We start from the raw sequence: 25,129 nt of genomic DNA on the forward strand, positions 1-25,129 counted from the left end.
CTGGCACTGCACAGATTAGAGTGTGAGAAAGTGGAGGGAAAGACTCACTACTTCCTTCAATGCCTATTCCCAGTATTTCATATTTAACCTGTCATGGCTATTGCTGTTTGCCTGCACTCTTACTCATCCCATTCATTATTCAAATTTCCAAGAGGTGAAAACAAATTTGGAATGTAATGAACTTGTCTCAAGGTTTGTGAACTGTATTGTCATTATTGTTGATTGTGAGAAAAACAAAGAGAGATTATAAAAGTTGATACACAAATAGCACCTTAGAAATATTTTCTGCATTTTGTACGTGTACTTACTTTATTACCCCATAGGAACCACAACTGCCTATTGTTCCATTACACAAGCATTCAATTACTGTTTTCCTTATCTCTTATATTGTGAACCATTATCATTTTTAATAACGAAAGGAGCAAATATAGCCACTCACTATATAGTTGAAACATCGAGTGGTTCACATGCACATAAAAAAGGACTGATAACATTGGTAAGCTTCTGGTCCACATCCCTCAGACAATTGTCCCAGGTGTGGACACTAGAAAAACAAGATCTGAACACTCAGCAATGGTTTTAGCATTGGATGCTTAACGCCTAACATTATTTGCTTTCTACCTAGATCTTCCAAATCTTATCCATTACCTTCATATGCTTTCCTCTCTGCTAATGAATTAACTTTTTCTTCAATAGACTGTAAGTTACTACAACTAGGGATGAGGGTGAGGACAGGTAAGAGGCAGAGTAGGAGAGAGAAGAAAATTTTCCACTGATTAGATGAAGGTGGCATTTTTCCTCACTTCAGCTGTATTTGTTACACCATTGTCAAACTATCGAGAACAGTACAATTTGTAAACCAAAACAAATGGAAGCACATCATGTGGATATTTTCCCATTTTCTTGAGTATGGAACCTTGTTCTAGCTTAACACACAACAACAAAATAATAGCATAGTTATGTAATGAAGAAGAGGTCTACATAAAAACAGCGTAAGTGGGAAAAGATGAAAACTTCATTTAATAAATTCATGGCTGTGGTCTAGTTATGACAATATCTCGGTTTATATCCCATGGCCTTGTGTTTGTGAAGAAAAAATACCTTGCATACAAATCTCATCAGATTTTTCACTCTTACCTTCACACCACATTCCTTTACTGTCTAAGTTTTTTTATACATCTCATTTCACTTCAACTACATTATTCAATCTAAACAATGGTGAAGCAGATGTACTTTTGAAATAAGATGGAAATATTAGCCAGTTGACAAAACCCACAAACTGTTGCAATTCTGAGCTTTCAAAAATAAAAGATTATTACTGTGGACGAAGTTCTAACTAAAACCCACCTTATACAGGAAGGAAAGAAACTTAACAGAAATGTTAACTAATAATTTTTGAGATTAGGAAGGCTAATTAATCAGCCATAGAGCACTGATCTATCAAGAAGAGAAAAATATGTATCTGCAAAATTCCCTAAGTTCACTGACATTTCTTCTATCCAGACTTCCATTCCTTCTTGTACCTGATGGATCTTTCTTGGGTTGTGTGCATTACGATGCGCCTCATTTTCCACATCCTTCTTCTCTTCTTTGCTAGAAAAGGAAACTATGGTTCTGGAACCATGCTGTTTGAGACACATCTGTGTCTCTTAATACTAGGTACGTCAGGCTCTCTTAACCTGTCTGGGGAGTACAAACTTATGAAACACTGACTTTGCATATGAAGCATTCTGCTTCTCAAAATGATATGATTTAATTGAAGGATGGGTTACAAACAATACAATTCCAAACTGTTCTCTGGAGAAAAACAGATTGTATATTAAATTGACTGTTCAGTTAACAAATCTTCATTGCTTTCACTTTCACAATTATTTTTAACACAGTAACATGAGTTTTCTGGAAGTTACTACAATGTCCTTAAGGTTCATGATAAGTTTTAAATCTCACTTCAGAGAATATAGTACATTTACAGACTGTCAGTCCATTATCCTGTTCTTTGGTCATATTGATATTAACTTTCCAACTGCCTCCACGACCAATGACCAAAAACTTCAGAACTACCACGGTTCACTATATGGCCAGCATTAATTTTGCATGCAAATTATTGTGAATCTTCAGCAAATTTTTGTCTTCCTTCTAAGTTTTAATTGGTCACCATGGTCACTCCTGGACATAAAAGTAAAAAAATAAAATTAATATTGTTGCACAACATATAAATTACTTTCCTTGGCAGATTAAACAATTTTATGCATTTTTTGTTAAAGTCTTGGTCCTGAAGTAAAGATTTTTAGAGTTTCATGAAAACTAGAATATGATGACAATACTTTAGGACTGGTACAAACAGAACAGTGCAAGTAGAATGAAGTAAACTATTCATTCAAATGCTTAAAATTACTACATTCCACAATTAATAGCCGAGACAAATTGCTCACTATATTGTTATAATCTAAGAAAAAATAACGATGTTCAATGAAACAACAATTACTTCTACATCATTCCATTCACTCAAAAATACAGCAGATGATACAAAAGACAGTTACGAACAACAATATCAGCATTCATACTGACTGTGAAGTCAGCTGATAACTACCTTTTAAGAGTAATTTGAACAGGGACTAGTGATGTTGCATACGAGAAGGAAAATGGTGTATCAGCTGGAAACTTCCTCGGATGATTAAGTATACAGAACTATTAATTTCTTGTGGGCAAAAGTATCTCGTGCACAGAGCTTCAAAATGGAATTTTGATGGCGTATGCAATATTATGGCAGAAGACCAAAGCAATGCAAGAAGGCTAAAAAGTGCCACTAACTATAAAGACACAAGGCTTCATTTAGAGCACAGAGGACAATTCACAGATAATGCACAGTTATTATTGAACACATTGTTGGGATTTACAGTGGAACTGTGATTTCCATTGCCTGTGACCAATGATAAGTTTCACTGTATCTGCACCTGGTACATTCCTTACTCTTAGACTTGCGAATCCAGTGGAGAAACTTCTTTCCTCACTCTGCAGAGGACTGTATTCCATTATGGAAATTCCTCGCACATTATAACTGGGCCTCTAACATTGATTGTAACATGGGTCCAGGTTTGTGTGTAGTCCAGCACTCAGTTATATTGTTTAAAGATGTGTTTCAACTTTCCTAAACTTCCTTCAGTGCTACACAGTGGAAAGACAATTCAATATGGACAATGTTATGAGATTATAGCACTTCACCCTCAGAATGATGTGAACATAGATGGTACAGAGACATATCATTGTCTGTAAACTAAGATCTACCATCTGCAACTTTGAAAGAATGGTGGACACACAGTTACTGTTGACTGGTTGATATATTGTGTACTCTAGAATACATATACCAATAAGTGCAGAAAATGTGAAACAGATTAAAATGCATCAGTGAATATACATATATAAAAACTGAATATATGTGGCTGTTCATAATAAATAATGAGTGAACCAGCTACTCTGACACTAAAATTTCCTCCTTGCGATTTCAGGAAAGAGCCTTAATATCACGTGGGATGTTAAAATTTGCTTCACACTCACCTCACCATTTCCTAAACTAAATGACATATCCCCTGGCAATTATCATCTTACGTGTACAACGAGAGGCAAAAAGATTGCCCGGCCGGAATAATTTAGAGTCCGACAACAGAGCATTGCACATGTCTAAGTTCAGAAGTGCCAGTGTTTACAACTCGAGTGGTCTGTGGAGCTTCAGCGTGGTGTTTACATCGTCAGATATAAGCAATAATAATGTCCTGATTCTTTGCAATTTAACACGTCATACCATTTCTTTTGAAAATCATTATTCAAGCATGTAGAAACGGTTGAAATATAAGAACTCCACGTTAGTAGAATTGCTACAATGATGAGTGTTCCACATCTGTTTCAGTTGCTGAGTGGATAGGCTGACAGTTTACGAACATAAAGGACTAGTGTTCGAATCTAACTGGAGGCAAAGGTATTTTTTTATTTCGACCTGTGAAGGTAATATTTTAAACCTTAATTCACTACAAATTGTGCAGTTGTAGGCTTTTCTAGGTTCAATGTTCTTTCAAAAGATTCAATTTTATAATTTTATAATAATCTTTAAACAAACAGACAAATGATCATAGTAAAAATATTTATTTGTGATTACTTCGACTGCCACCTGGTACCTCTATAATTTTCAGCTAAGAGAAATGTATCAGCTGATTGGTACACATCATAGGTCTGCTTCGAAATGGCTGATGTGAATGTTTGCGAGTGAGTAACTGCTTTCTTTGAAAACAGTGTTAGTGCATCAGACACAGGACATCATTATGGTGTTGATGCTTCCACAGCAAGAAGATGGTTTAGACAATTTAGAAATAATGGTGAGGTAGCAAAACATCCAATACCTGGAAGACCTCGAGTCTCTACATGGAGATGATGAAAAACTGGTGACGGTGGCCCAGAATGCTCCTTTGTCACTCATCTGAGAACTAAGGACAGCTTCACATTTCCTGGACTCGCCGATGACTGCTCTCAGAAGATTAAAGGACCATGGAATCTGGTTCCGTTATGTCCTTATTGAGGAACCGTTGTCTGACTAACATTCTTTGCATAAACTAGCAATTGAGTTCCTGGGAAGATGTCAACTGGAGGAAAGTAATTTCCTCAGATGAATGCACAATCGAGTCCATGAGAAGAGGTCCTGCTCTTGTTTACCGCACAGATGGGAAATCATATGATGTGCACTTAGTGGTCACACAGGCTAGAAGTGGACACACAAATGTGAAATGTTGGAGTTGGACATCTTACATGGGTGCATGCTCTATCACACACCAGCATTAGAATTCAGAGCTGGTTTCACCGGAGGGAGAATATTATTCAATGCCTTCCGTGGCCTCTAAAAATCACTTGATCTCAATCACAACTTAAGACTCTGTGGGACAATTGGCCAAACCCTCCTCCGGGAACTGAATGGCCTATGAGATTTGGTTCATTCTTCACGGGAGAGAAATGCCATGGTTGATGACTTTCCATAGACTTATCAATTCTATGCTTCAAAGGATCCAAGCTGTTCTTGATGCCAATGGGACATGGACAAAATACTGAAGCTATACTTAGCTTACTCTTCATTTTATTTTATTTCATTTTCTGTAAAAGGCCTGCATAGTTATTAGGCCAACAATATTAATTTCAAAACACAAATCTATTGGCAGCTATATTATTTGTATTTCATGGGAGATCAGATGAATATCACCCTTCAAGGAAGATAATTTTTATTGTTATGGGAGGTCAGATAACTTTTACCTTCCAAGGAAGATTATGTTTGGACATCAAATTCACAAATCATAATTAGTTATTTACTGAAAAGAATTTAAAAAAAGATAAAAAGAAAATGAAATTTAACAACAAAAAGTAAATAAAGTAAGAAACATTTGCAATGCGATAAAAAAAGGGTGCAGTGAATTTGCTGCGACACATACTACAGCTACCGGAACAGTAACCAAGGAGCTACCTACCTCTTCTTTTTAGCATAATGATAGAATAGGCCTACTGTAGTTGATGAACGAATATTTTACTGGAAACAACAAATACTGGAAGGCGTGTCCACTAGGTCATGCAAACTCTGCTTAAGGACTTCAAGAAATATGCTAACCAGCTGATACATTTCTCTTAGCTGAAAACTAAGGACACACCAGGTGGCAAGCGAAGTAATTACAAATAAATACATCCATTTTCAATGGTTTTTACTATGACCACTTGTCTGTTTAAAGACTAGACTATTATAAAACTGAATCTTTTGAAAGAATGTGGAACCTAGAAAAGCCTGCAACTGCACTGTTTGTAGAGAATTAAGGTTTAAAATATTGCCTGCACAGGCACAAATAAAAAAAAAAAAATGCTAGCTGACTACAGTTAGATTGGAACGCTCATCCTTTATGTTCATAACCCGTCAGCCTATCCACTCAACCACTGAAACAGATGTGAAACACTTGTCATAGTAATTCTACTGATGTGGCGTTCTTATATTTCAACCATTTCTACATGCTTGAATAATGATTTTCAAAGGAAATGATATGATGAGCTAAACTGCAATGGATCTTGACATGTGCTGTATCCTAACTATTGTACTGCTTCTATTTGACAATGTAAACATCAAAGCCCCACAGACCACTAGAGTTGTGAACACTGGCACTTCTGAACTTGGACATGTGCAATGCTCTATTCTTGGACTCTAAATTATTCGGGCTGGGCAATTTTTTTGCTTATCATTGTACACGTAAGAAGATCTTTGACAGGGGACATGCCATTTAGTTTAGGTATTGATGAGGTACGTGTGAAGCTAATTTTAGCATACCAAGTGATATTAAGGCTCTTTCCTGAAATAACAAGGAGGAAATTTTTGTGTCAGTAGTTGGTCCACTTATTTATTATGAACAGCCACACATATATTCAATTTTTCTTCACTGATGCATTTTAATCTCTGTTTCACATTGTTTGTCCTCATTGGTATATCATATTCATCTCTAATTGTTATATATAGGGTTGTTGAAGTTGAGTGTCTCAAAAACAATAAATCAATCATTCAACAGTAACTATCTGTCTGCCATTCTTTCAAAGTTGCAGATGGTAGATCTTACTTTACAGATAATGATGTGTTCAGATTTATAAAGGGTGCCGATACTGGGAAGGTTGATTCTTCTATTCACTGCTAATCACCTCATATATGAAAATATGTTTTGACTCATTCCACATCCATGACTATCAGTCCACTTGGGATATGTGGAAGGTATACATTAGCACATTTGTTTTTCTTAGTAAATATTTATTGTGTACCGTTGTTCCTCTGACATGTTCTACATCCTGGATGATCTCACTATAGAGGATTAGGAATGGAAAGGATATATAATCCGATCTGAGGGTGGACAAGGAACTAATGGCATTTCCACATCAAGGATCCAATAATCTCTCTGATCATTCATCTTATTTTGATAAAGTCAAAATATGAACAGTCATGTAGGAAGCATTGTTTTGAAGTTATATTTTTGACTGTGACACTACCTACAGCCTTGGCCATTGTTGGCTTAAACGAACAAAGTTTGTCACATTGTTACATCATCAGACCTTGCTCGTGGTAAGTAGGTTAATGCTTACTACCCTGTTGCGAACTTTTTGTGTGTTGTGCTGAATAGCTGTGGATGACCATTTTGGTCACTGCTTTGGGTGTCCGTTTCTGTTATCTTGGATAATATGGGGTGTAGATGTCAAGCAGATTCATATCTAACCTGACATTTCCTTTTCAAAGTCCTGTGTGGCAGTGGTGTTATTGTGATCTCAGAGGGACATTGCTAGTGCACAAAATTTGAATAGTGCTTCTTATCAATCAGAATTAGTAGCTACCATACAGTCTCCGGGAATTTTGGTGTGTTGCAACTGTGTGTTTCCATCTATCTTATTACCTTATTACTATACACCAACCTAATAGGAAGACATAGGGGTGTCTCAATAATACAGTGTGTTATTAGCTAACTAGTGTGTTATTTATTTGGTGGTGTAAGAACCTCTTCCTGAGTTGTTTCAGTTAATTCAAAGAGTAACTGTGCCACACCACTTTGAGCACAGTGTAAGAGCTGCAGAGCAGGTAAGGGCAGGTGGTTTTAACAGGCAGAGGAAGTGAGAATGGACTGAGTCTAGTACACAGAACCAGAATGTAGGTCTCTTATCAATCAATCTTGCAACTCCGTTATTACTCAACTTACAGCCACGGACAGCTTTTTCTAACTTATGCTACCAGCTTGTTTTTGACGTATTCCTCCCACTCATCCTAAATCGATGCACTGATTATTCATGAGTACACAGCCCAAGATGTTTCAAGGTAGTGAAGTTCTAAATTAATGCACTAAATAACAATGGATAAGGAGGTTTAATGCTGAAACATGATCTTTCTTGAAAGTGAGAGGACAGTGTGCAGTGGCTCGACATTATGCTGCAGCGGCTCCTTTCATTACTTTCAAACATTCATCAGCTTATTCATTACCTTTAATTCCTACATGCACTGTAAATGGATAGAGGTGGTGGTCTCCATGTCCTGGGCTATTTTCTCTCTAACATGAAAGCCCTGTCTACACTGCAGGTGTAGACAGGGCACTGTGGCACTTAAAGAAACATAACATGCACAAGTGTCCCCCAACTTCAGATCTTTCAGCTGTGGAAGCAACATGAGTTTCACATAAAACATTAAATTCGGGAACCTCATTACCATTTTATTGGTACAGTGTCCTCCATATGGAACTGTGGGAATTTACAGAGTCAGTGATACTCATTACCTGTTGCAAAACCATTGTGCAAACGTCTCATGAATCTGTACTGAGAAAGTTACACATCAGTTGTCAAACTTGATATTTTTACCACAACATATTTCAGAACTATGTTATCCCATTATACAGTGCCATAAAACAAAAACATCAATACATTGCAATACTATATGTGCTAACAACCACACAAAAATACATCCTGTAGTATAACATACGTTAAAACTTATATGCCATTAGGCACCGTCAAAAATAAAAACCCAGCAACTAACATGCATTGTCAAACATAAAACTCTTCTTAGACGATCTCATGCTGACGTGTTATACTCTCAAGGCACAATTGTCAACTGTGGGCAACCATATGAAACTTCCTGGCAGATTAAAACTATAGACACATTGTCCAAGATCTTGGGCTGCGGCACGTGGCTGGTGCGGACACCGTTTCAGCACTGCATCAGCGAGGTGTTCTACCTATTTTTGTCACATGGTGTCTACACAAAGAAAACTACAATGAGACACTCACAGAAAGTAATACCCAGTGAGTTAGTCTCTCAGCATCAGTGTCTTTAGATTTAAAGCATCATAAGTACAAAGGCACTTTGTTCCAGCACCGTCTGTTGGAAAACTGCCATTTTATTGAAAATTCCTTTCCTTGTTCAAAAAAGTTTTTCTGTTCAAGGGACTGGAAATAAATAGGGGAAAAAATAATGAAGCTAATATGCTTTTATTTTTAAGAAGTCTATATTTCATGGTATTTAAGAGATATTTTCAAGAACATATGGAGAAATATTAGGGACTCATGTCGTAGAAATAGAAGAGAGAGAATGTGGAACACGATCAAATGTCTCATTGCAGCCAAAGAAACTGGTTCTGTATGATCATTAGGTTTTCCTCGGAAAAGTCCAACACAGAAGACAGTAAGTAAATTTCTTGATTTTAAGCATACTACTTTCCTCTGCCAGTAGTTTGTTTTTTCGGTTTCAGGAAAAAATAAATTTGGACTGCTTAAGTGCTTGCAGGAAAAAGTAACAGCATTTCAGTCAATGTTTTATATGACATTATTAGACATCTTAATTATGAGTTTTCCGTTAAATTTCACAGCTGTAGCTCTAATAATGGAATGTTTTAGCATTTTGTGAATGGCATTAAAAATCCTGTTTCTTTTTATCAAAACTTTTCCTTTCTCAAAAACTGTTACTCCTACAGCTATGAAATTTTTACTGCTGTTTCATTATGACTTAAATATCATACAAATACTAACTACTCATTTCACCACCTCTCAAACAAAATTTTTCCCTGTTAAATTCAGTGGCAGAATCAATCAGCTTTGTTTTGTGATAACTCCTGATTGGCAACAGTTAAGAATCATTTTGATTGCTGATCCATTATAAAAAGACAAGGACAAAAAAGATGTGTTGTCAGCATTCGTGTAAGTGTAGCTAATCGGTAGTAGTTGTGGAACAAAACTGACCAATTTTGCCACTGAATTCACCAGGGAAAAATAACATCATTTTATCAATTTTGGTTGGAGGACACCATAGGTGTGTTCATAAATTAACTGTAGGAAATACTGCACTCAGCCAGAAGATTTATTTAAATGAATTTATTATATCATTACCAGTTTCAGATCCGAGCCCACTGTCAGGTGGTAGCACCGACTACTTTTACATTAGTGTCATCCTGAAAAGCCCTCCTTTTCATATTATAGGAGGGCTTTTCAGGATGACACAAATGTAGAAGAAGTCAACACTACCATCTGCCCATGTGCTCAGGCCCAAAACTAGTAATGGTATAATAAAATCATTTCGAGAAACTTTTGTCCGGTTGCTGTATTTTCTACAGTGTAATTAATAAATAATCTTGTTTGAGAGGTAACTCAATCAGTAGGAATTTTTCCCCATTTGCATTATTATTCTTTTGATAGCTAAGGTATAATAAAGCGGCATTTAAATTGTAATATCAGTAGAACTGTCAGTTTTATAGAAGGAAAACACTTTAGCCTGGAAACGAGATTTGTTTTGCTCTGTTTACAAAACGGAAAAACGTTCATCTCCAAAAGTATTAGAACTACAGCAGTGAAATTTTAACTACAAACTTGTGATTCAGATCTCTAGTAACATAATTTAAAACATAGACTCAATTAGTGTTACTTAGGTGACATGACGATTCAACGAAATTTAGGTAGGTCCCTAAACTTTCTCCACACGCTGTATTGATACATTTGATGAACTAAAACGGGAAAACACACATCAAAAAAAGGTTTGCTTCACTTCGGTTCCGAGAGTTCTGGAACTTGTACAGAAAATTGGAAGAGAGATCAACATAAACATCATTTCCATCCTTTTTATTGCTCATGAAAATCACACATTGCATGTTGTACCACCAAACAGTGAGACCTTCAGAGGTGGTGGTCCAGACTGCTGTACACACCGGAACCTCTAATACCCAGTAGCACGTTCTCTTGCATTTATGCATGCCTGCATTCATCGTGGCATACTATCCACAAGTTCATCAAGGCACTGTTGGTCCAGATTGTCCCACTCCTCAACGGCGATTCGGCGTAGATCCCTCAGAAGGGTTGGTGGGTCGCTTCGTCCATAAACAGCCCTTTTCAATCTATCCCAGGCATGTTTGATAGGGTTCATGTCTGGAGAACATGCTGGCCACTCTAGTCGAGCAATGTAATTATTCTGAATGGAAGTCATTCATAAGATGTGCATGATTTAGGTGCAAAATGTCGCCCATGAACACAAATGCCTAGCCAATATGCTGCCAATGAGGTTGCACTATTGGTCGAAGGATGGCATTCATGTATTGTACAGCTGTTATGGCGACTTCCATGAACACCAGCAGCGTACGTCGGCCCCACATAATGCCACCCCATAACAGCAGGGAAGCTCCACCTAGCTACAAGCTACACTCGCTGGACAGTGTGCCTAAGGTGTTCAGCCTGACAGGGTTGCCTCCAAAATACATCTCCGACAATTGTCTGGTTGAAGGCATATACGACAGACACTCTTCAGCTGTACCCGCACTGCATGGTGTGTTAGTTGCAAAGATGGACCTCGGCATGGACATCTGGAGTGACATCTGGAGAGGGGGAAAAAAGTGTGTTGAGGACAAAATGTATATCATTCTTTTTTTTTTTTGGGGGGGGGGGGGGGGGGGGGGGGGGAAGCATCTGCAGAATTGAAAATAAAATACCTAGAGGCACCTACTGAAAAATACATAAATTTATTTCTGCTGAGCATGGGTATGGCTATGAGAACACAAAATTCCACTATTTTTGTTGTGTCACACAGGCATATGGAATTTAGGAATTATGTAATGGATATAGAACTCAAAAATGAGAAGTTTTAAAGTGTCAGAACAGACTGATATTTGACGATGGTGATCTTCAGGGCACGATGTATATCCTTTTAAAATAAAATTGAAGTGTTGTTTGATTTTTTTACTACATTTTCAAAGTAGCTTAAAACAGCTTGCCATTTTAATGAATACAATTTATTTTAATTTCTCTCTCTCTCTCTCTCTCTCTCTCTCTCTCTCTCTCTCTCTCTCTCTCTCTCTCTCTCTCTCCCCCCCCCCCCCCCCCCCTCCTTTGCTGTAAACCTGTCAATGGTGGGAGAATGCATATGGGCTTTTATCACAGTCACTCAGTATTATGCAGAAGTTATTACCTAAATGATATGCAAGAGTGTTAATAAACAGCTGTTTTCCAAACATTTCACTGTTTTCACTTTAAAGAAGACATGTGACAGCATGGGTTTAATTACCATCCGTAAACATTTGTTCTGAATAATATAGCAGGTGATCAAAAAAGTCAGTATAAATTTGAAAACTGAATAAATCACAGAGTAATGTAGATAGAGAGGTACAAATTGACACACATGTTTGGAATGACATGGGGCTTTATTAGAACAAAAAAAAAAAAAAAAAAAAAAAAAAAAAAAATACAAACATTCAAAAAATGTCTGACAGATGGCGCTTCATCTGATCAGAATAGCAATAATAAGCAAAACAAAGAAAGACGAAGCAAAGATGATGTCCTTTACAGGAAATGCTCAATATGTCCACCATCATTCCTCAACAATAGCTGTAGTCGAGGAATAATGTTGTGAACAGCACTGTAAAGCATGTCCGGAGTTATGGTGAGGCATTGGTGTCGGATGTTGTCTTTCAGCATCCCTACAGATGTCAGTCGATCACGATACACTTGCGACTTCAGGTAACCCCAAAGCCAATAATCGCACGGACTGAGGTCTGGGAACCTGGGAGGCACAGCATGACTAAAGTGGTGACTGAGCACACGATCATCACCAAATGACGTGCGCAAGGGATCTTTCACGCCTCTAGCAATATGTTCTTGTTCTAATAAAACCCCATGCCACTGCAAGCATGTGTGTCAATTTTTACCTCTATCTACATTATTCCGTGGTTTATCAAGTTTTCAAATTTATACTAACTTTTTGATCACCCGGTATGTTATATGATGTGCTAAAATTTTACGAGTTGTTAAACAATTAGAACTGTGACAAAGAAAAAAATTATTTTACTAACTTTAGCCCAAAATTTGAGTAATACAGCAGAAAATAAGCATCACTGCGAGTTTTTCAGCTGAACTGACGGGTTTTGTGAACAGAGTGCATTTTTTTCTGTAAGGCGCAAAACATGCACAAACTAATATAAAATAAAGTCTGAATTTAGTGTCATTTCCAAGATGCCCGTAAATCAAAATGTTTTAACAACCTTCACTATCATGTGCCGCAAAAATATTATTAACCTTCATCTTCATTTTCATCATCAAGTTGAGGGGCCATTATAATATTCTCATTTTCTTCTTGTAGTAAAATATCTAAGTAGTCCTAAGGCAGATTAAATTCGACCGTGGTTCTTTCCATCCCATTGCTGCTGATGTCACAGCTGTGCCTGGGCCATTGGGAAAGAGTGGTAACTGAGCTAGTGCAGCCCATTTTGCTGTAGGAGGGAGTGCTGTCACAAGCTACTGTCGCGCCAGGACATCACTACAGTGGGGACAGAAATGCCCCTTGGACACTTCTATCTTCTGATTTAGCACGCAGACACAGTGCTTTCTTCAAGCACAAAAGATCTACACTTCCTCTAAATTTGACAGCAGCCCCCATTTACCCTGAAAGTGCAATATCCTCATGTTGTCTGCAGTTTTACCCAGCTGCCTTTAATTTAAAACTGAGTCTTCAGAGTATGATACACCAACACAAGATGTTCTAGGAACAGTTATATGTTTGACAATGCAAGTTTTCTGCTGGTTTTTTTTCTTTTGATTGGGTCTAATTGCTAGCTGTAAGGCATGTTATACTGCAAGGTGATATGAATATTTTTTCTTTATACATTTGTTAATATGTGTAGTGCTGCTATATATTAGTTTGTTTCCTTGTTTTATAGTTCTGGACAATGGGATAAGGTAGTCCTGAAACATGTTCCAGTAAAAATATCATGGATGACAATTGCTGCATAATGTTCTCAGTACTGATAATGATTAACATTTACAGAAACTGACTTTTCATATGAAATGGAAAAGACAACACTTTTGGCCCGTACCAGGGGTACCCCTGGTCTTGAAACAGCGAACTGCAAGTTCTATAGTTTCCATGCCCGAGGATATGCAAAAGATAGAAAGCCGCCTATAAATAGAAGCACTGGATAAGGCTTCTAATTGTGCTTGTTGTGCAGTTTTCAGAAATAGCAAACATTTAAGTTTTGGATGGGCAATCTGATACCATCTGGTGTTCAGTCCTAAGCCAAACATAGCTTACCTGATAATCTTCTTAGTAATGAAATAATCACTGAGCCATTCATAACTTCTATAACGGAATTTTTACAATTTTCCAAGTTGTTTCTTCCACATATATATTCTCCGCATGTTACCTAAAATTATGTAATCTTCAGTGTATGTCTGTGGCTGCTTCTCTACCATACAAATCCCAATATCAATTATTAAATTTGCATCTATGTCCCTCATTCATTTATTTTGATAATGCCTAACTTTGCAAATAATCATCTTATTCACTATAATTACTTGCACTAAATTCCCATCAGTATCATCAAACAGCAATGACCTAACTGCAATAGTTACAAGAAGACTGGAGGTAATTTTGTCTAATGAAAGCATCCTAATATATTTTTGGTGTTACTTAATCGCATACAACAGCTAAGTCTTAATAGGAATCACTGGACTACACTGAATGAGGGTTCTTTTAATTGTGGGTCAGACATCATATTATTCAAATGTGAGTGTCCTAAGGGCTTGTTGTACTAGGATGATGAACGGTACAACACAGAAGACAGAAGAAAGGAGGGAATACTTGGATAAAATGCCTTATTTATAACTAGACTTTAGGCACAGAGCACCTCAGATTCATGTAGAATAGTTAAGTAAATTTCATATGACATTTCTATCCCAGCATTTACTATACACCATTTAGCGAAACTGCGGATAATATAAGTCTGTATAGCCAGGCAGGGATTGGAACCCTTATACTCCCATATATGAGTCCAGTACCTAAAACACTGCAACACGTAAAAAAAAAGTTTCTGATAAACTCAGTTAATGCAGACCTTAGGTTGCATATATAAACAGAGAACTTTAACAATCCAAAATACATATGGTTTTATCTGAAACCGCTGTTTACTGCATTTACAAAACATGCCAAGAGTCACATCTAAAAGCCCACTGCATTACTTAGGCGTTACTCGCCTGAAACAATGGAATGGAAGTTATCCATCTTTACCACTGAGCTTGGCAAATACACAGACAGGAAATCAGCCATGGATCAGTTACGAGGGTAATGTCTCCACACTTATCTGAAAAGGAATCTGCAAACAGTAGAAAAATATTTTAGGGATGTCCTTTGGTGGAAAGCATCATCATCATCTAGATGCAAAAATTGAGTCAATTGTAAACAAAAATATTCATCCTAATTTTAACAATACTTCAGCAAGAGCAGCCATCACCTGGAGGGGGAATAGTGACCATTAAAAATAAAAATGTTTAGCAGCCACAAGTCACATACAACTCTCCTTTGACACGTTTCACCTGTCAGATGTGTCCATCTCCAGAAATTTAGCACCCACTGGCCACACAGATGTGGAGGTGTTACAATGTACTTGGTGCACAACACAGTGATTCTCCCTTATAGTGGTCAGACAGAGTTATCGGAAGCTTGATGAAGAATTCGCACGCAGTCCAATATTGGACCATTGTCAAATTCGTGTGCCCAACAAATCTGAATACGGCACAATATGACCAGCCAGCCAAATGGAGAACCACAATGAGTTTTCTTTCAAACTCTGTAAGATGCTGATAACATTGTCTCACACAAGTGTGCAGCATCTCTGTGCAGTTCAAAGTGATCACTCGACATCTGATGCTGTTCAGACCACATATACCCTACTAGAATAGGTAATAATGCTGAACACAAAAAACACTAACACACTCTGGTAACTGTTGAATCACAGATAACTGCCAATTTAATTATTTTCATATCTGTGGAAGATGTGTTCGTGTATGAAATTACATCGACATCCAATGGTCTTCCGAGGGATTCACTTTTTTGTCATGTAGAGTGACTGATAAACTTTTGAAGATGATCAGGTCTGATGAGCAAAACATGTCAAAGGAAAATCATATGCAACTTGAGGCTACTAAACAATTTTATTTACAACACTTCAGGCTTTGTCATAATTTTTTAAATTAATAAACTATTCATGGTTAATCCACATCTGGCTAAGTCGGAGCTTGCAATAAATGAAACATAGAGGAATGCCATTGAAAGAAGTGGAGTGGGGCAACTACTGATGCCAATCCCGGCTGGAGCAACAGAACTTACAAACAAGATGAAGCAACATCTAACACCACCACATGAAAGTCAAACAATGTTTTACACATGAAATACTTTTGTATTCCAACATGTCTGTGCCATGATAATAAGCTTAATTAAGTAATTACCAAGACAAAAACCATGAAAATTATACTCTTGTGTTTCATTATTCAATCCATTGAACAACATTCTACCAATACCACAAATTACGTTGTTTCAGTCTTAACAATATATGGAGAAGTATCATGGTGTCATTGGTAAACCGCCATAAATACCATTTTAGTTTTGTATCACCATGAATGTCAGATATATTTACTTATATGAGTACTTGTGACACACTCTGACCAATAAAAGTGTGAACTTGTCATCTGATTGTAACTGCTGAATTAGCACAATGAGAAACTTTTATCGTTTCAGCATATTTTTGGCTACAGTATATTAATCCAAATTCATGATATTAAATTGCAAGTTCATATATGAGGAGTGACCTGGAAAATTTTTCACTGCCTCCAAATATGAACTCAAAGGTACTGGTGATGCATCTTTTCCTTCTCATTTACTATTTTTACCTTTCCAGCATGTCATTAAGTGGCTCTCAAGCTGGAAATTATGAAAACATACACACATTTCTTTAGTAACCCATTATCTTTAAATCAAAATGACATATTACAACAGTAACTGCAAACTACATTTTAGAAACATGAAGGGTATCATTCACACACTGATGAAGATCTGGATTCTACAGAGGACAGGTGTAGGGAGGACTCGTCACAGAAATGTGTTTATGGAAGCTTACGTCCGTAATGCAATATAACGAGGTACCCTGAAAACATAGTTTAGTAACTCTGCATTAGTAACCCCTGATAATGATGGAATTCTTCATTGTTAACTGAAATTTCATTTACAACTTAATTTTAATACTGGTATTGGCATATTTTGATTCGGTGGAGACCCATTTCAGACATGCCACACGGAAAATATTTAATACATCATATGATACCAGATTAAGAGACTTCCTTATTAAATATTTTTTGTCCCACTTGCCAACAAGATGACCCAATATGAAGTTTCAGCTTCAACAAGGGTGGAGTAATTGTTTACAGTACTGAAGGGACTGACACTGACACAGGCTTTTACTCAGTGCAGTCCTAGAAAGTCATATTTGAGTGTTTTAAGTGTACTCTGCATTGCATTATCACATTATTATTATTATTATTATTATTATTATTATTATTATTATTATTATTATTATACCTTCCACAATTTTTAGTGCACATGAAGTGCTGAAGTTAAAAACTGCATATAAAATTTGATGGTTTCTTTGCACTTTTGTCAATTGTACACAGTGTTACAACCGTGGAATATTTTCTTTCTTTGAATTTAGAAATATGAGCATATCTTTGACATGCAACAGTAGAATTTTAAAGGAATATAATTAACAGTAGTTAACTTTAATGTGTAACTTTTATAGTGAATATGTAGCTGAACAACACTGCCAATAATGGGAGCACACTTACATTCTACTGTAAAAGATAAAAATGAGAATTACAATTCACAAACAACACACGACTCCTACATAATTGAGGAAGCTTCTTGATTCCATAACTTGTACAATCATGACTCAAAGGCACACACAAATTCAATCATAATTTGACATCAATGAAACAGCCACTCTTTCAACCACCTAACCAGGTCCTTTCTTGTGGCCTACTCTACATAACCAAAACTATAGCATAGTTTAAAAAATGTACTGTTGAGGGGTCAGAAATGGGTTCCTGTATGAGAATTATTTCAATTTACTTCCTTTTTGACTAGAAACAGCTGAAAGTTTTCTTTGTGCAAACAAAACTGAAAAGTTTCACTACAGTTTTGAACATGTTCAGAGCCCAGCAATAATGTATCTCCGAACAAGGGGGGGGGGGGGGGGGGGGGAATTCAGTCGAGATCAAACAGTAAATGCATCAACTTGTCCATTTCTCTTTTGAAATTTTGTAACCCACCTATCTGGTTAAGGGATTTAACATTCTATGCTCCGAATGGTAAAATTCCAGTTTTGGTTTTCCTGATGACCACATCATCCTAATTAGTCCTTACCAGGAAATCTGAATGGGGAACTACTTAAGCTTTGGAATATTTTGCTCGGGAGGATGCAATCATCAATTAGCAATACAGTAGAGCTGCATGTCCTCACGGAACTGTAACGCTAAAGGCTCATCTTGCTTTCTGCCACTCACAGCATCAGAACATCAAGTCCATATTGGCAGGTGTTTCAAAGCCAATCAGTCTGTAATCGAAACTGTTGCCCCTGCAATTACTGGAATGGCTGCTGCCCTCTTCAGGAACCACTTTTTTATCTCGTCTCTTCACAGATACCCCTCCATTGTGGTCACACCTACAGTACAGCTATCTGCATTATTGTATCGTTGACGCACCCAAGCCACCCCACTTTTCGCAAGGTCCATGGTTCATCGGGGCTGGTAATCATTATATTGTTTGACATTGTGTGAAACCAAAATAAGTTCACATTCATTATTAAATTCAGTGAAAACATAAAAAGTAACAAACCAAATCCAACAAGATGCAACATTTAAAAAATATTTTTAGTGTGATCAAATATGATACCCATTTTTATAGTAGGAAACAATTACACACTTGCTCACTGAAACAACACTATACTTACATAAATATTCCAACTTCCATTTTGTAGTCAAGATCTATTTGAACATTTCATCCAAAATTGCACACATTTTTTACTTTCACTGCCATTTTGGCTGCTTATTAAGTTACATCTAGTACTTTTCTGGAGGAGTAAACTGATGTTTCAGACTCCATTTCATGCCCAATCTTTTGTGTTGCCAGCAACATCGCAACACAAGTGTCAGCCCTGAAACAAATAGAACAAGCATGCTTAATATGACTAATACCTCATAATACAGAAAAAATTGTGTTATATAAATTAGACTTTGCTGTGTATTTTTCATCACGTAAGAACCATTGCATGACTCCATCATTAGTCAGTTCTATTAACACAGACGTATTTAGTCCTCATATTTTGATTCATGATTGTGAACATGTATCACATAATAGGTGCCTGTGTCATATGTACTCAGTTGCTTTAACATCTTCAATTGGGTTGGGTTGTTTGGGGAAGGAGACCAGACAGCGAGGTCATCGGTCTCATCGGATTAGGGAAGGACGGGGAAGGAAGTCGGCTGTGCCCTTTGAAAGGAACCATCCTGGCATTTGCCTGGAGAGATTTAGGGAAGTCACAGAAAACCTAAATCAGGATGGCCGGACGCGGTATTGAACCGTCGTCCTCCCGAATGCGAGTCCAGTGTCTAACCACTGCGCCACCTCGTTCGGTCACCTTCAATTACTATCAATTCAGGAGTATGGGCACTCCCAACTTCGAATTGTATGTTTACATAACCAATTAACATACAATGGAAGCAAACCTGTGATCTCCACCTGACATTTCCCTATGACACCTCATGCAGGCTGCATCACTTTTACAAGCCAAGTGAGTAAGGTCCAAATTCTAGCATTTCTTTCAGTCAAATACTGAACAGTAACAGACAGCAATATTATCCAACATGCTGTTGACCATTTACATTACACCATGAATTCCTATGATTTTCTTGTTACCATTCCAAGTGTTGGGCTGCTTCTATTAAAGTGCTGAGTGCGGGTAAACATTTACTGTGCAATTTGTTATTATTCATGAAGTTCATCTATTGACGAACAACTGAAGTTTCAACATGAAGAATGCCCTTTTTCAGTTCCTTTATGGATTCCACTGAAAGAGAGAAAGTCAGTAGGATCTTGCTTATATGGAAAGCAAGGCCTTTCAAATGTTCAAGTTCTTTTCCTATGAACATGCTCTTTATTAATGAGAATTCAGTTACAATATTATTGCACTCATGATTATTATGTTTATTTTAATTATGGGAGTGACAGTCTGATGTTTTGTTATTCTAATTTTTTCTCAGGAGGTTTTGAATATGTTACAATGTAATCTATGACCATGTACCCTTGACAGCAATGTTCAGCTCTTTACTCCTTTCAATATTTATAAAAATAAGTGTAATCCTTTCCTGTTCAGACAATTTGTTCAAGCTGGCAAAGCCAATGATTATGAACAATATAAAGATTATTGAAAAGACTGAACTATTGGCGGGTCGACAGAAGCGTCCGATCCCACACGTCGGCTTTGACCCGTGACGTAAGGGTGTTGTGTGTGACGTCATGACGGCGCGGAGTCTGGTTTGAGTGTGGCTGTCTCCAGTTCTGTTTTATCTTATTTTATTTACTTTTCTGATCTGTTCATTCTATCTCGTGAGAGTTTTTTTTTGTATTTTAAAAACACTTATTACTTATTTTAATTATCTGTTTCCTCCAATTTCTGTTTTAGTTTATTATATTTATCTTTCTGATCTGTTCGTTCTATCCCGTGAGATTTTTTTAAAAAAAGACAAAAAACACTAATCAGCTACTGAAGCATCTTTATCTTCTATGGGTTGCAGGGGTTACGACCCCTGGGGAGGTGGGTGGGTATTCATGCATGGCTGTCTTCACTTACACGTTGTAGCTACGCAAGGCGTCTAAATTTGTTTATATTTAGTTTGCCCCCCCACCCAAAACACCGCATTTCCCGCACTTGTCTCGTTAGTGTCATTAGGCTTCTTGTGGAAAGAGTGTGTGTTTGTTTTTGTTTCCGCCATATTTGTGACGTCATGGGTCAAAGCAGACGGGCGGGATCGGACACTTCCGTATTTCCCTATTGGCATATCCTGAAGTCTAAATACATCATTTTCACTCCATACTGAACACTTTGGTTTGTAATTACCTAAAACTACAAAGTAAATTCAGAAACATTGAATTTGGTAACAAACTACTCTATTATCTCAGTGTATATTATGTATAGTAATACTTGAGTCACACAGCAACTACAAAACATTCAACAGTGTCTCATTACTTAACTCTCGCCAAGGATGCGGACAAGTACATCTAATATCTAGCACAGTTGAACCAGATGAATAGCACTACATTTTGTCTTGGTCTAGTCAATTTAGAAAGCCACATTTGTACATTTAGAGGAATCCATCCCTTAAAATACTTCTTCCAGAGCTCTTACTAGGGGTGCCTACATCACACATGAAAAGCATCCACATGAGAAAAAGCCATAGTTTATCAACTTCATAGTAGATCAACCTAAATAATACAGTTTGCTCCTAATTTATACAGAATGTCTACTAAATTTTTCTGACATCAACTTTAACAATTACAATAGTTCTTTATGACAAATTATTTCAGGTTTTAACTGAATGTTTAGAACATTCTTCCTGCACCAAGATCTTTTAATACAGGCCTGGACAATACTGACTATTCATATACTTAGTCAGAAATTAAATTTATCACATGCAGTACACTTAAAAAAAAAATGAGGCTATGATCTAGGTTAATAAAGCCATCTAGTGTTCACCTTTAAACAGACGGAAATTACAGAAAATTCCCGAACAGACATCTGAATCTGTTTGTACTCTCTCATCGACATTAAGATGTACCAAGTCAAGCATAGCTGGGGCGTTCACATTGGTAGGAGGCAAGGTACATGAAATGGAAGAGGAAAGAAGAGGTGTGTTCAACTCCTTATTGGCAACAACGTTAGGGATGGTACTGTCCATGTCCTTCCTAAAGCAGAAATACCAGAATTTGAAACATCTAGATAAACTCCAACTACAATTCTCGCGAATAAATTATCTGCCTTTTCAACGACCGTTTCCTCGTCCATTACTTATAATTTGGTGAAGTAAACAATATTAAATAAAAAATACGTCAATCTCCGTGTGTAACCTGCCAACAGATATCTAATAATGTGTAAATACCAAGCTCGTGAGTGCAGTTAATTCAACACATCCTGCTCACTAAAATCCTAAACCACGGAAAGCATGTATCTCACACAAATTAATCACGAGTCTGCAAATTGTTTTTAACCCGACAAGAAAAGTACCGTGGCGAAATATTGTATGTCGTGATGAATGTTACTGTACAGTATTAAATACATTTAAAGAAAAGCAAGCAAATTTTTTTGTACCTCTTTGTCCACGGTGTTGGTAGTTTCTTTTTGCTGATGAACGTCATCGAAAACATGTAACAGCGGATAACCGAACCATATACGTTTCCATACAATGTCTGCCTCACTGAGTGTCAGCTCTTTGGCTGTTTCCCATTTTCGCTTCTCCCGGCAGTGTTCGATAACTGCGGGTGACGTCAAAATGACGTCACAGTTTCACAAAGTCTTGTGAACTGCTGGTCGCCCAAACCGTTGCCCAAACACAACATGGATACTCCTCGCTTCAGAAGCGTCTCGCCACGAGGAATCATGACGTCATATCATGGCATGACGACGTCTCTCATGCAAGCCAATATCGCTGGTAGTTTTCGAAACGCGGATATTCTTTGAACATGGCATGGTGATGCCTTGTGGATTTGTGTATGATGGCGGGATTTGTGTGCGTTAAAGCTTTTCAATCACGGAAAAAATCTTATAATACTTGCTGCAAAAGCACATGTTTGCAGAGGAGAAAGGATAGTATATATTCCAGAGAATGGACGGTAAGTAACTTCCGTTAGTTATCTTATCATGCGCAAGAAAAGTAAAATGTATGGTAAATCTACAGAAATTTCATTCTTTGTGCCTATAGTATTCTGATGCATTATGCTACTCAGTAAAGTTTCTTCAATGCATCTATGTGGATCATTTGTGGTAACGGCGTATTCTCGTAACAAATGGCTTCGGTATTTAAGTTGCAATCATCGTAACTTTTTCCTGATCAAAAATTGTGTAGTAACTGTATTCTAACAGTAACCTGCACATTTGAAAACTTTTGAATGTTCACAATTAAACATTGATCATAGTCAGTATTTGACAGTAAAATAGATATGAATTGCAGTGACTGAATTCAGATTTGTGAGTGGTGTAATGTTTTTGTAATGGATGTTTCAGAGTTTCTGAAGTGAAAGTCCACGGAAGAGAAGACAACGAGAAGTAGCTTTTTTGTCTGTTTCATGGTTTATAGGCCTACTGGGGAAACTCGCCATGTAAAAAAACGAGTAACGCATCCAGCTTGGTACCTCTATGGTGATGTGGAAATCCGAGCATTGCTAATAAAGAAATTAATTCTGTGTGTGTCTTTCTTTTGATTTCTTTATCATGTTGCTTATAGTAGACCAAATTTAATTAAAATACCCAGGTGATAATTTCAACATAAATTGGACTATGTGCATAGCTGCTTCTCACAGGCAAAGTATAAATATTCACCATACTCTGGCATGCGTGTTCACTAGTCAGTTATGGCAAAAGAAATCACTGACTCAAAGCATAATTTGCTTGGTAGACATAATTGGAAATGGCCTTTTTAGTTATAAGTTTACATTATTAGATTATAGTACTCCCTGAGAAATTATCTTCTGCATTTCTTGGCCCTGACATGATTAGGTATGGAATACATCATTAAGTGTGCTGCTCTGCTGTCAGCAGCATGGTAGTCAATGTGTTAAGCAGTCATTTAGGAACTAGTGTGAAGTATATGCATCTGTACAGCCTTGGCTAAAAAGATACAGCTAGAATGCTAATTACTGTTTCAGGAATTATCCTTTTCACAGTTAAATATGTATCTAAAACTGAATTCATGAATAACTTTGTAGTCATTTAAATAAAAATACCGCAAACCGAAAAATCGTCTTGAAATGGTAAGGGATATCAAATATAAGTAAATATTTTTCCTCGGTAAGATTAAAGTGTAAAATTGCTGATACCTGGTTGTTACCATGAGATCAGTGCTGGCCCCAGCAGACCAATCTGCTGTGACCACCGGCACCTTCATGCTAGCCAACGGGTTAATACACAAAACGGGGCAGTGCAAGACTTAGTCCGTAATAGTCATTGGTTGAAGCAACTAAAATTAAATTTCTGAGGTATGCTGGAACTGTGTTATTGGTATATTCCCCAGCATGATTTAAAATCTTTGCGTTGAAATGGCACTGACAGTGTGTAATATATTTTGCAACTGAGAATAGATACTTAAAAATTTGTGTGGGAATATATTTCAAGAAACCCTTTCAAACCAAACCTGACAATTATATTGACACTCCAGTAAACCCACCTGAGTGGCACACTGCGTTACACAAGCATTAGGTGTAGGTGTAGAATAGGTAATTTACACAGAAAACTTTTCATACAAATTTTATTGTAAAGCACACTGAAGTTAAAGGAAAGATACAATGCCTAGATGAGAAACATGGACACACAATAACTCGTTTTGCTCAGATATATGGAAAATTAACGGTAGTATTATATGATGTATAACATATATATGACATAACACATCTGAGGTGCAAATTTGTGGAGAGAAGAGATTGCATTGAACCTGTTGTGTATGGTGCATATTTTGTTGCAGTGCTGGGATGATGTCATCCAGATTTCAAAATTAGGGGTCTTGTAATGAAACTCTCATCAGTTTTAATATTTAAAAATAAACACGCCTGAAAAAGGAAGCTGAATAGGACTTTAAATTAAATTGCAAAAATTTTCTTGTTTTGCACATTCACTGCAGCTGACACTTAAAAGCTCGTGGCTAGTAGCTCTTATTGACCTTTGTGTCAGCCACAGTGAACATGTTGAAGATTTTAAAGTAACAAAGTAGTTGTTGACATTCTGGTATTAATGGATGGCAGCAGGAAACACAGCAATGAAATAATGTGAATGACTTAAACCAGGAATTAAACAAGTCTACATAGCTTTGAACACAGTCATTTCACACTTCTTAGTCACTGCATATTTGTGTGCTATAACTAATACAGCAACCTTTCATTTTCTCATCTTTGATCTGGGACACATGTCACATCTTACTTATTTTCCTAGAGCAATTCTAGGTTTACTAGATCCACAATTCAGAATTCTGGTAATTGTAGTCC

The 25,129-nt window shown here is 37.0% G+C and overlaps 1 long non-coding RNA gene across 1 annotated transcript; it reads right to left on the reverse strand.

The window, feature by feature from the left end:
* Positions 1–1,793: 1,793 nt before the first annotated feature.
* Positions 1,794–22,470, reverse strand: LOC124722928. Its single transcript, XR_007006463.1, has 3 exons — positions 22,248–22,470; positions 18,834–19,037; positions 1,794–2,166 (listed from the first exon to the last, which is right to left on the reverse strand). It is a non-coding gene; the product is annotated as an uncharacterized LOC124722928 (long non-coding RNA).
* Between the last annotated feature and the right edge of the window lie 2,659 nt (positions 22,471–25,129).

Source organism: Schistocerca piceifrons, chromosome X (assembly GCF_021461385.2).
Source record: "Schistocerca piceifrons isolate TAMUIC-IGC-003096 chromosome X, iqSchPice1.1, whole genome shotgun sequence".
Lineage (NCBI taxonomy): Eukaryota > Metazoa > Arthropoda > Insecta > Orthoptera > Acrididae > Schistocerca > Schistocerca piceifrons.